The sequence below is a fragment of the Rhagoletis pomonella genome, unplaced genomic scaffold (genome assembly GCF_013731165.1).
Source record: "Rhagoletis pomonella isolate Grant_MI unplaced genomic scaffold, Rhpom_1.0 Rhpom_scaffold_00010, whole genome shotgun sequence".
Lineage (NCBI taxonomy): Eukaryota > Metazoa > Arthropoda > Insecta > Diptera > Tephritidae > Rhagoletis > Rhagoletis pomonella.
In genome coordinates this window covers 10424470-10431312 of record NW_023458564.1, presented here as the reverse complement: position 1 = coordinate 10431312, position 6843 = coordinate 10424470, and positions in this window count along the sequence as shown.

The following is a 6843-nucleotide window of genomic DNA, read 5'->3' as shown; positions in this document are numbered from 1 at the left end:
AGATTAATATTTTCTAAAGTGTTAGGAATGTTTTTTTTTGTAATAAACAGTTGTGCTCGGGAGTTTTGTGATATGAAAAATTCATTTCTGATATCTATTTTTTATTTAAAGAACCGCAAGATGGCGCTTCAAAGCAAATCTACTATATATTTGTGGAAGTATGTATGTATGTATGTACCAGGTTGCAGCCTGAACGGATGTACAGAATCGAATAAAATTTTGCCAAAGTATTGCCATGACTCCTGGACCTATAATAGGGTAAAAAAATTGAGACTCGCCAAGGGAGGGAGGGGGATGAGGGATACCTCCCATAGTGAAAATTTTTAATCAGCTCTAACTTCGGAATTATAGTCACATGAACTCGAAATTTGAAATGCACAGATACCTATAGGTAGGTGCTTATGGAAAGATATATGTATATAAATGAGTTTGTAAAAAGGGGCGTGGCACATCTTATAGGAGTGGAATCTTTTATCAGCTATAACAGCAGGCAGTATTAGTGATCTCATTGTATTGTATTTTGAAGATTTGTTATAATTGATCAAAGTTAAATTCAAATAAATTATAGATGATATGAAGTTCACCGGGTCATCTTCTAGTCTTTAATATATACTCAGTTAATATACTTATTAATATTTACTAAAGTGTTACGAACGTTATTTTTTTAATACAATAAGAATATAATAACGAAGAGAACGAAAAATGACACTGAAGATGGCACAACGCCGAAACCGGTTTGTCTCCAAACCAAATTTGACAAGGGATGACGGAAATTCGTTCCATAATACATCATACACCCACCCTGTCGGAAACAACAACAACCAAAGAGGAAAATAATAACTATAATTTAAAGGAGTGACACACAATGGCTAGAGTCGTCGCATGTGTGTATTCTTTCATATACATATATATGGGCCGTTCTTACGGTTTATATATTTTTCATCCACTCGCTTATTCCTTACCGAAAATTTTAAATAAAATTTTAACAAGTTTTAACCTCTGATACAGTACAGGTAGCAGTTTAAAATGGGTAACTGGGTAAACTTAATAAAGAAAACATATTCTCTGGCTAAATTAATAAGCCTGCCCGGATAACACAAAATCCCAAGCTTTAACATTTGGTGTTATAAAAGTTTTATAAAGCTCTACTTGTAATTAGGAAAAATGCCGAAAAAAAATTATAAAATTGATTGATTGATTGATAAAAATAGAGAGGGAGTTATGGCTATGACAATAGAAACTAGAAAAAAGATACCTCGTGTTGAAAGCAAAAAGGATCTAAAACAAAAAAAAAAATATAAATACATTGTTAATCATAAACAAATTTATGATTCGAAAAATAATTTTGAAATATTGTAAATTTTTTTTTTGGTTTTTTAAAGTTAAGGGTTTATTTACTTACAGTAACGAACAAAAGTATTGGCACAGTAAATTTTTCGCAATATAAGCAAAGCATTTTTTAGAAAAATTCCAAGTATGCAGTTTAATAATCCATTCAATTTTAGTTTATTAAAGTGCAAGTTTGAAGTTGCTTGAAAATCTGAATATAAAATTGCAAATTAGTATGCAGATTTATTGAATTTTCCTGAGTTTTTCACAAAGTTTACACATTTGATTTTTATGTGTTTTAGTGTAGTATGAACTATGTTTTTATAAAAAATTATCGGAAATAAACTAAAAACTTTGCATATATGGGCATTCCCATGGTGGCGCACGTGACAGTCGTACGATTTCAATGTGATACAAAAAAGGAATACCATTTGTTTTCTTTAACTTTTTTGGGCCATTGTATAGCACATAATTAGCTCTATATTTAACCGAAAAATGAAATCAATCGAACTGCTTGGTCCTGAAATATAAGCATTTAAAGAGAGTGTCGTTACGTGACAAAAAATGGAAGTTTAGTTTTTCTTTTCTTACAAAATCGCAAAACTCTGCGAATTGTGGATGGCTATTTTCATGAAACTTATTTTAATATGATTTGGAGCAATTCTAGTTGTTTTTAGAGTTTTTTGAATTAATGCAAATTGTTTCAATTCTCTTTTACAACCCCAAGTGTGAAACGTGACGTGACGTGGCGTCACGTGACATAAATTTCCATCGTATTATTTTTGTTAATATTGCTTTTAAATGAATTTTCAACGCAAATAAAACATGTATTTTATGTAGAATATACTTTATATTTTGACTTCAGCGCCAATTCAGGGTCAATTTATTAGAAATCTATGATTTATTATGTTTCAACCACATACGCCAAATTCGAACCAAATCGGACCATAAATACGGTTTTTCGAAATATCTCGACCTTGGCACCACCTAGGAAGACCATTTTATGCAAACATGATTCTACTTATATAGCCAGTATATATTTTAAAAAGCAGACAAATCGGCCCGTAAATACGTTAGATATAAAACTTTTTTTTTTAGTCGTGGTGGACCTTCCGCTGGAAACACCCATATGTAATGCGAAAATTTACTGTGCCAAAACTTTTGTTTGACACTGTACATAAAAAAATACATACTGTAACTTCTCCCGTTACAATAGTAAAAAATATGTAATTTGCTTTGTAGTAAAAAATAGATATCAGAAATTAATTTTTCGTATCAATAAACTCCCAAGCACAGGTTTGTATTAAAAAAAATATATCCGGAACTTTTTATTAAATATTAATCTGCATATTTTATAAATTCGTCGGAATATTTTTTTATGTATGTTACCGCATAACTTTGGACTACGTTATGCGTTTTCAATAATTCTTTTTGAAATGAAAGGTGGTTCCTCAGAGGTAGTCTCCTACTAATTGAGTGTAGATCCGATAATTGGGCCATGAAGAAAATAACGGTACTCTTAAATTTGTTTTGTTTTTTTGTTTAAATTTTACTCCAGTGTCCACAGCTTCTATAAAAGAGTCGTAGGCCATATTTTTTTGTTAGTTCAATTGTGGAACATTTGTATGAACTGCTTCGGCTAATACTTCGGCTTTTGTTCTCTTTTTATATCGAGGCTAAGTGCATTGTTCGATGGGGTGATATCATTGCCAAACATAATAGTACTTTGTTTGCCATCAATAAACATTAACTTGACGGAGTTACAGTATTCCACATTGATGCGAGCCTCAAAAGCTTTGAATAATATTTGCGAGTATGGCTTTTAGTTTTTACCGCTCAGGTAGGTGGCAGGCCTATAGAAAATATTTCTTAATCAATAATTTTTCAAATACTTTTCGTTCGACACCTATATTATAAAACATACTTTATCTTATTAACTTAATTGAATTAAATTTTCGAAATTGGTGTCAACTCGACTCAAAAATATTTTCAGTAGTAAGCCTTCTTAAACCTTTTTAATTTGATACCCATATTGCAATATTTAATTTATCTTATCAATTTCATTTAATTAAATTTTGAAACAGGTGGCAACCCCTCTCAAAAATATTTTCGCCTGTAAGCCTTCATAACCTCTTTCTTTTGACACCCATCTTGCAACATCTAATTTATGTAATTAATTTACTTATATTGAAATTTTTAAACAGGTGGCAACTCTCTATTTTTTCTGGTTTTAACCATCCGGATATTATAAAAAACAAACCAAAAAAAAATAAAAATATTCAGATCGGTCAAGCTGTTTTCGAGTCTTAGCGAGGCTAACGGACAGCAATTCCTTTTTATATATAAGATATCTTCCTTTAAAAATGCGCAGGCTCGAAATTAACTTTAGAGCTATGGTCTGGAGGAATGTTTTTCTTAGAATTTTATGAAGAATCCGAATATGCTAGGAACAATGTCGAAAAAAATCGATCCATACAAATTGACCCGCCCTAATGTACAGTATATTTTGCTTTGCTGCCTTTGTGCTTAAGTACACATTTAAGATACCTACCCCAAAATGCGCATCAGCGGCATTATTTTTAACATTTATAAGGAAACTGCTCCGATACTTGCATTCAACATACCTGCACATTAGCGATACCTGCCTTAAAAATTTGCAACTGTTATCAATTATCAAAGAAAGTATTACGTTTACCTGCACTGGCTCTACACTTACCCTAATTTTACAAGCTATTACTTATTTTGCTCATCTCGCAGAGCAACGAAAACGGCCATTATTTTATGTAGTTATATAGATAAGTAGATACCATTCGGAAAAAAATTCTCTTGCAGTAATTTCTACGTGGTAAGTGCTCCTCCATTATTTGGTTTCATAGGGATTCGGATACCTTCCTAATTTTTCGGTTAAGCGCACAAGTTTTTCGTGCAAAGAAGGATGGGCAGCTAAGCAAAATATACTGTATATATTTAGGTTGCGGGCTAACATCAAAACCGCTCCGACTTTTAGTATCAAGTCATAAGGTGCAACTCTCCTACTCCTACATTCTCCTGTGGATATTCAGAAACGACAGTAGATATCGACACCATATTAAACATTTACTTTTACGTACAACATATTAACCATATCTTTATTAACTATTGTACAGTGCTTATTTTGTCAACCCGAAATTAATCGATACTTCAAGTGGTTTTGATTAATTACTCAGAATCGGTAGTTAACTACAAACTTTCAGTACAAAAATCTTATCTTAATTTTTGAGTCCGGCGAGAGTTCTCTAACCCGCAAGAGAAAACTGAAATAATCATATATATGGAGAGTTTAAAATACTTTACCGTTCTCTCAGTTCGTCTTCCAGGACTTCTTTTTTAAGTTTTCCAGCTTTTTTAAAATATACAAAATTTAAAATAAATTTACACTGTACAGAGACAAAAGCAACATTTTTGTGTTGCAGATCTACTCTGTTTATAGTATTATTTTAGCTAAATGTTATATCGTCGCCTAGATAAAAGATCGTTGCATGTTACTTTCGGCAGGTTTCGGTAAATCACAATTGAAGTTTGGAATGCAATTTCTCAGAAACTCGCCTACAGATTTTCTCCAAAGTGTCGGAGAATGCTATGTACTAGTTAACGAAATTCTTAAGTTATCTTATTTTTTAGTTTACTGTCAACCATTTATGAGTTTAATAAAATTTTTTCGTATAGGCCAAATGTGATAAAATTTTGTTCGAGAAAATGAAACTCATGATAAGGCTGAATATGTCGGAAACTAAAGCAGCTATTTAAAAACAGATGACGATATTTGAAAGATCTTGATTAGTTTAGCACTACAGCATTACAAACGTAATTTGTTCCAAATGATTTTAGTCAATTACTCGGAAACTAAAGAAGTTATCCAAAAAACTGTTAACAAAAAAGCGATATATCTGATTTTAAAATATATAACTGCATCTTTAACTAAAAACTGTAAAAATGACGCTTACGGAATTTTTCCATCCAAGCGACGATATTTGAAGGTTACTTCAAATTTTCGGGAAAAAGTTAAGAAGTACCCAGCAAAAAATCGGTAATCGCTTTTAGTGGTAACGTGTTCTAGAAGGCATAGCGTTGTAATGCCATCGAATTTTTTCGCTTCTTTTAGGCATTGTCGGTAATGCAAAGAAGAATGTCCTACAATATTTTATTTATTTCGCTTCTTTGTTTCATTTTGGGGAATGCAAAGTAGAATGTCCTACAATATTTGTTGTTTATTTCGCTTCTTTGCTTCATTTCGGGGAATGCAAAGTAGAATGCTGCATCCTAGTCAGCGGAAAAATAGAATGAATATCAAAAAAAATCTTTTTCTACCGTTAGTTTCTGTGGAAATTTGTCTTGCATAAAAATCATGTTTTGCTTTGTTCAATTTGCAGCGAAGTTGAAGTCAGTCAATGAAGTGAAGTACATGAGTGAGGAAGTACAATTTTAAGCTTAATTAAATATGCATGTATGTACATACCGATTTTTAAGTAAAATCTAAATACCCAAATACATACATATGTTTGTATAAAAACTGATTTATAAAAATTTTAATTAATTTTAATTTTTAAGACATTTTCTGATTTAATATAAATAAGTATGCACTCATCTGGGCATTCTAAATACATTAGTTTCTCTGTAAGGCATTCTTTGTTCGCTTCTCCGGATTCTGTTTATCCATGCTTTCTACCTTCGTTTGAAGGTAATGCTGCGGGTAAGGGCTTACCGCCAATGACATGCCCATGTTAAAATAAGGCCTTCCTGAAGCGAAAGCGTAAGCGATTCCCATCGCCTAGCTCGTTTACACTTTCGCTTCTGTGGTAATCGTGTTTTTTGCTGGGTATATTCATATGCTGAAAAGATATTTTCGCTGACTCACAATTTATTTAAAGTATATCATCAACCCTATTTCCGATTCTATGTGAATAAATCGCTCCCATAATTTATTTAGTGCATTCAATATGTTTCACAATTAACTTAAATACTAAATTACAAATATTTGAGCAACGACTTCGACACAGTAAAATAAAAAATGGGTATGTGTTAATAAAATAAATACATTTATATTTCGGTTAAACCTGAGATGTTCAAGCGCACTGAAATATTTTTCTATCCATTTCTCTAGTGCTAAAATAATTTTCACCGCCTTGAATTGCTGCACAACACCCTTATTGCCGAAAAAGCGTTGCTTGCAACACTAGTCCTTTATGGGGACCAAATTTGGTGAAAAAAACAGCTAAGTTTGTTTACTGGATATACTGAGACAAATAGTGTGGCGACTACTGCGGCAACGCGAAGCGAACAACGAGAAATAGGCAGAATGTTCGACGAATGACGTAGAATGTTCCACAAAGAGAAACGTCAAGTTGGATGAACACTGCGGGCAGCGAGAGAAAGTGAATGAGCGATGAACTTCAGAACGTTCTAGAGTTGCCATGAGTGCGAGCGCAGGTATAACGGGTGATTTTTTAAGAGCTTGATAACTTTTTTTTTAAAAAA